The sequence below is a fragment of the Sceloporus occidentalis genome, unplaced genomic scaffold, assembly GCF_023333645.1.
Source record: "Sceloporus occidentalis isolate IW3139 unplaced genomic scaffold, rSceOcc1.0.p SCAF_14, whole genome shotgun sequence".
Classification (NCBI taxonomy): domain Eukaryota; kingdom Metazoa; phylum Chordata; class Lepidosauria; order Squamata; family Phrynosomatidae; genus Sceloporus; species Sceloporus occidentalis.
Genome location: NW_028316994.1, coordinates 988,323 through 995,315, shown reverse-complemented (window position 1 = coordinate 995,315; position 6,993 = coordinate 988,323). Strand labels below are relative to the sequence as shown.

At 37.4% G+C, this 6,993-nt stretch overlaps 1 pseudogene; it reads right to left on the bottom strand.

Annotated features, from left to right (window-relative positions):
• Window positions 1-5,279: 5,279 nt before the first annotated feature.
• On the bottom strand, window positions 5,280-6,221 carry LOC149303437 (olfactory receptor 6N2-like; annotated as a pseudogene).
• Window positions 6,222-6,993: the final 772 nt, after the last annotated feature.

The following is a 6,993-nucleotide window of genomic DNA, read 5'->3' as shown; positions in this document are numbered from 1 at the left end:
TCAGGAGCTGTCTTGGGTACTGCGCCCTGCTGAAATCACTTGGGCAAGTCAAAGCCCACTGTCTCTTTCGGACCTCTTGTTAGCTTAGCCCGGTGGAACTTAGCTCCTAGCCATTGCGGTCGCCGCTTGCTTTCCCCGTTCCCCGCGGCCGTGTCCACTTTCCAACATCCCTCACATCCGTCGCTTGGAGAAGACTCCTAAGGTAATTATTTCAATGGTGCCTCTATCCTTTCTCCTTTACTCCCAACCTCTCCCCCTCCCTTGCTTTAGCATTGAATGTGTGTGTGCGTGTGTGTGTGATCCCTTTTTGTTGTGTGTCTTTAATAAATGTTTATATTTTAATTGCAACTCATTGGCATTGGAATCTCTGTTTCTTGGGGTTGGACTAAATGACCTCTGGTATACACATAGGGACACGATCCTGCTGCGTGCATTGTTAGGACATGTCTCTTGTAAATTTGAGCTAATTAAATTCCCCTAATTCGATCCTTCCTAACATCTGCATTAACTTATGATGAATCTGAGTATTACTACAGAGGAATCATCCTTGAGTTGGAGCATGCCTATGTTTTCACATATGAAATGTAGCATCCCAATACCCTTCCAGTAAAAACCTATTCATTAATTTGCATGCATGTATGTGTCTTCATTCACTGCCAGTTCAGGTTTCTCTATCATTTGTACATGAATTAGATTATGTAGAATACTACAACACAAATTAGGTGTCAATATTTGGAGACATTTTTAGGCATTCAGAAAACTTTAATGGAAGCCAGAGGGAGAACTTCAGCCTTCTCTCCCTGTTCTACAATTTGACTTTATATGATCACATGCCATAATAATAAAAATAGACATCACATAGAAGGCACATCCCTGTGAAAACATTGGTATGCTAGCTTAATTCCTTCAGAATAAAACTTCTGGTCAATTACAACCACATCATCAGAATATCTGTGATGTTCACTGAGAAGTGAACCTCTGTCTTCCAGGAAAAAAGACAAGAGAAATGACACTTCTGATTCTACTGATCTACTGAATTCTCCTGATTTTAGCTAAACGCTGAGGACAATACAAGCAAGATGATAAGGAATGGGATAGAATTTGGGAACAAATTGAAAAATTTATCGGTTCAGATAAAAGAAAATTATTATAAGTTGATTTGGAAATGGTACCTGACTCCAGTGAGATTACATAATATTAAAAAGAATAATTCAAAAAATTGTTGGAGAGGCTGTCAAGAAGTAGGGTCATATAAAAATATGTGGTGGCAATGTAAATATGCACAAAACCTTTGGGGAAAAGTGCTATTAGAAATAGAAAATATTATGAATCTAAAAATAGATAGAAGACCGAGTATAGTTTTGTTATCGTTATATAATTCAGGGAAATGGGGAAAAAAGATTTGGTAACAAGTTTGCTCACAGCAGCGAGATTAATAATAGCAAGGTGTTGGAAAACGAAAATAGATGTAGAAGTGGAGGATTGGTACAAAGAGGTATGGAGATTAGCTATTAATGATAAATTGACATGTAAACTGAAAGTTAAAAAAAGGACTATGGAAAAGAAATGACTTTGAGGGGATTTGGAAAGAATTTGTTGAGAAAGTACTGAGAAAAGAAGATGGAAGATTACCTCCAGAAGATGAACTGAAATTTTGGATGGAATACAAGGATGGAAATGGCTCCGGGGAAGGGGGGCAATGAGCGGTATATAAAACAATGTGTTAAAATGTAATAGTATGTAATAAAATGTAGTGAGATATTTGTTTATGGAAATATTATAAAAAATTAATTAAAAAAACAAGCAAGATGATTCTTCATCACTGTTCAGTAATACGTTTGAAGATTAATTTTAAAAGAATTTTATGAAGAGATGGATTTTCCTGAAGGACACAGTGAGAATGGGCTAATAAAATACCATTGAGTTACTGGTGGTGGGGGGGTAGTCTTGCCATGACTTGCAGTCACATAATACTAAATTCCACCCTTTCCCTGTATTCAAACGAGCTTTCATTTCTTTATTTCCACCTGATAAAAAGGCTTGGTGGGGGCGGGGGGACAACCTCCATTGGTGGGGAAGAGGATAGGAAAGATCATTGCATAATTGGACCCGGGGCATCAGAAGGTGTGCAGGGGTGTTGGCTCCACCAGTGACACAAATGGGGAGTGACAACCTCAACCATTTGCCTTTGGGCAGAAATGGTCTGTGGTGTTCATCTGCTTTCCTTTAAAACACTGGAGTTCACTAGAAGAGAAAGCGTAAGTAGAGTGATGCTCACTGGATGGAGAAAGGAAAGGCCTCAGGTTTATTTATTTATTTATACTCTTTTAAAATTTCCTTTAAAAACATTGCATATTACCAAATTTTCACTCTAACCATATGAAACTATGTAAACACATTTAAGATGTGTGGATGATATTGTAATTGTCCTCCTTTGGACATGCTCCAGTTTCTCAATGTCCTTTTTGAATTGTGGCGCCCAGAACTGGACACAATAAAGCATCCCTGACAGATGGCCATCCAGCCTCCATTTGAAGACCTCCAAGGAGGGAGACTCCACTACACTCCGAGGGAGTTTGTTCCACTGTCGAACAGCCCTTACTGTCAGGAAGATCTTATGGCACCTTTGAGACTAACTGAAATAAAGAAGTTGACAGCATGAGCTTTCGTAGACTACAGTCTACTTTCTCAGATGCATTTAGTAGAGTAGAATTCAGGGACATACATATATATGCCATTTGTATGTGAGAATGTTGATTCAAATTCAAAATCTTTGGATTCTACAATAAAAAGGAGTTGATGTCATCTACAAATTCCCTTATCTAAGCCATTTATAGAGTTGTTGTTCAACCACTGGATGAGAAACAACCATTGCTAGGTTCTCTCTGGGCTTGTTCTGTTTGTTCTGGGGAAGGGTTTTGACTAGCTGAAATCACTTTCTTAGACTCTACCCCTAATAAAGGATTTTGTCTGCTATTTCTATATAAAATCCTGGTGTGGACCTTGCTTAGGTGATCCTCCTCTTCTTTGTACTTGCTTCAGGAAGGTCCATCAAAGGAGAAGTAATGTTTGTCACTCCGAAAATAATTTCTCCACATTTTGCTACTCCTATTATCTGCTACTTCTTTCGCTGGCATTTGTGTGTGGACAAGGAAAAGCATTATATTGCCATTAGTTTTTAAATCTCTTTTTCTCTCTTCTCTTCCTCCTCTTAGCACCGCTAAAGCAAGGCTGTGGCCTGTGGACAGAAGATAACCCTAAACTCCAGCTTTATGGCCCATGAAGCTCCTTACCAGCCTCCCAATGCTTCTCATCACCCCAATGCCTTTTTTTAATCTGTGAAATTTTCTTTGCCTCCAAACCACAGAGAAAGCTCCCCAAACAAGTGAAAATGGAACATCTCTCCCTCTCATCACTTTGAGACAGTCTGCAGAGCAACTGTATACAATGTAGCTAATTGTATTTTTGTATTTTTCCTACATTGGTTGCATGACACATGAATGACTCACCGTTTATGGTATTTTACCATAATGTTTTTTTTATTTCCAAGTGCAATTATTGTGTACTTTGATTCTTGCATGTACAGTGATAATTACAATTCCCAGCAATATAAATTCCATGACATACGCCTGATTCTCAGTGTAGGAAAAGATGATGAAGTTTAATCTGAGCATTATAAATACATTACTGAAGTTTAACGTACATCATACACATCAGATTAATTACAGAATAGCATTGGTACAGGGAAAGTCTATCTGCTTGTTTGCACTCATAGGACATCCTTCTGAATATTTCTACTACACCTTTTTAGTTGAAATGCCAACAATTCTGCACATGTTTAACAATAGTCAGCACATACTGGGGCCCATTCATGCTGAACAACTATAGTAATGTATTTATTCCACTTTTAACTGCCATGGAAACATGCGAGAAATCCTGGAGTTTATAGTTTGGGGAGGCACTGGAGCTTCCAGGCTAAAAATGCCAAAATATTAAATCTTAAACTCCAAATCCCAGGATTCCAGAGGACTGAACCATGGCAATCAAACTGGAATCATAGCACTTTATTAGTGTAGTGTGAATGGGCTCCTTATCACAGCTCTTTGTAAATTTGAATAATTTTGCCTATAAAATCTTAATGTTGCCATTATTTAGAAGTATTAACCTATCCTCAAAGAGGATTCCCTAGCACTGAGCCAGGGCAGTTAAAGCAGTTTCAAACTGGATTATTTCTCCAGTGTGGATTGGACCATAGAGAGTATAATTTAGTAATATTATTTCTAAGGCAGGATGAAGACACTGTTCTTAGAATGAAGACAGTACTATTTCCCAAGTGATAAATTATCACGGAGTGAAGATAAGCACTTTATAAACTAGTCATTTCTGATCTGCCAACTGGCATGAAAAGCATGTATTTTCTATACTTCTATGTTATCCTCATCTGAAGTGTAAAGAAGCCTTTCTTTATGGCAGTGATGAAATATTATCTTGCAAGATGATTTGGATTAACTGGTTTGCCTTTTTTTAAAAAAAATCATGATATAGGAAATTTTCACAGGCGTGAACAATTTTATGAAAAAAGATTTATTTAAAAAAAACTTATTTATGCTCAAAATATTGTATTACCAGTGACAATGTAATGTAATGTAAAAGTTTATTCGGTCATTGACCAGCAAATACAATAACAATCAGGTCACAAAAACCATTATTAAGCTCTAATTGTAAAAACTTTTAGATTGTACTACAACTATAAATAACAAAAGAGATAAAAGGATAAAATGTAATTGTTATACATAAAATACAATCACAGAGGACAAAACATGAATCAGTGACAATGTATTGGATAAAGACTAGATGTAGTCATACCTAAAACAGATCCACAGAAACTAAAGTGACAAGTTAGTCACATGTAAATTTTCACATTAATTTTAGTGAGTCTTCTTAGCATTAAATCAAGATATAAGCAAACAAATATTGAGGCTACCGTTTTGTACTCCATTTTTAAGGAACTGACAGATTTCTGTATAAACATGAATGCAATCAGGCTTTTAGAAACTAATATACAATATAGACAAATGTATGTAAGCTGTCAATATAAGTTGTATTACTTTTCCAAGCCAAACTTCATTTTACTTCACATTTTTTTTTTAATTTTGTTATTTAGCACTGATGATCTTGTTCTGCTAAATCAGATACCGATGTGGCAAATGATAAAGTCTGTACAAAGCTTGGCTCATTTCAACCTTCTCCACAAGAGTAAATTGTTAAAGACTAAATTGTTACTTCAACTCTACACGTTTTCTGCAGAATACTTTTTTAAGTGCCTCTTTTACCTCCTTGTTCCTGAGGCTGTATATAATGGGATTTAAGAGTGGAGTGACCAGGCAGTAGAACACAGCAACTATTTGGTCCATATTGAAGGAGAGGTTTCTAGTGGGTCAGACATATATAAACATCATTGTTCCATAGAAAATACAGACCACTGTCAGATGGGAAGCAAACGTAGAGAAGGCCTTTTTGCGTCCATCTGTAGAACGAATGCCCATAACAGTGATCAGGATGGCAGCATAAGAAACCACAGTTAGTGTGAATGAGCCAACAAGAATAAAGGTACAGATGAAGAAGCTCAGCATCTCATTAAGTTGGGTCCTATTGCAAACCAGTCTTAGCAAAGGCAAGATGTCGCAGAAGAAGTGATCCACCACATTGGTCCCACAATAGTTGAGCTGAGATATGAGAATTACTGGTATCAATGGTAGTACCAATCCAGTGGCCCAAGACCAGGCAGCAAGCTGGCCATAGGCAACACTACTCATAATGATGTTATATCTCAGAGGAGAACGGATAGCCACATATCTATCATATGCCATAGCAGCCAAAAGAAGGCATTCAATTCCACCAAGAGCATGAAAGAAATATATTTGGACAAGGCAGTTGGTGAAGGATACAATGTTGTTTTCTCTAATGAGATCAACCAGAATTGTTGGGACAGTGACTGAAGTAAAACAGATTTCAAGCAAAGAAAAGTTCCCCAAGAAAAAGTACATGGGAGTACGGAGAGAAATTTCATATCTGGTGATGAAGACTATGATCATGTTTCCTGTCACTGTTAACAAGTAGATAGTTAAAACCAGAACAAACACAGGAATTCTGTTCTTTTGCAGGCTGGGAAACCCTGAAATAACAAATTCACTCACAGTTGTATGATTTGTAAGATCCATCCTATAACTGGTTCTTGCTCTGTGGAATGAAATTGTTTTTTTTTTCAAGTAAATCAATATTACTGTCACAACTGATATTAGTTTTCTATATATACCGCATGCAGGAAGCTTGCCCTTTTAAAAGATTATGTCTTAAGGTTATAGAAAAGTTTTTACATGAAACATTCCAGGGAAAGAATGAAAGTGAAAAGCAGTGGAACCTATATCTGCCACCTTGAGTCCTTTCTGGGAGAAAGGCAGCATACAAATGAAGTAAATAAAGAATAAAATAAAATCAAGAATTTGTGTACAATAAGGATTATTCCTAACAACTATTTATATTCATGCCATAGATCAGGGGTAGGCAATCTTTTTGAGCCGGGGGCCGGGTTGCTGTCCCTCAGACAACTGGGGGGCCGAAGCCAAAAAATAAATAATTAAATAATGTTTTTAAAAATTAAATATATAAATAAACCAGGACAAATGTAGGACAAAATTTTCAAATGGAAGACACTTTTTTAAAAAAAATGGAGGACATGCGAAAAAAATTTGCTGATTTAAAAAAAATGTTCATATAAATGCGTGTTTCTGAGGCTTCTATAGACAATTGCCCCCCAAAGGCCCTGGCGGCAATCGGCGGCAGGACTGGGCTGGGGCCGGTCCCAAGGCCTTGCCGGGCCGCATCCGGCCCGCGGGCCGCAGGTTGCCTACCCCTGCCATAGATCAAGCAGATTATAGTCATGCAAACAAGATTGGAAAAATATATTGGGCACCATTCAGTAAATGGTTGTTG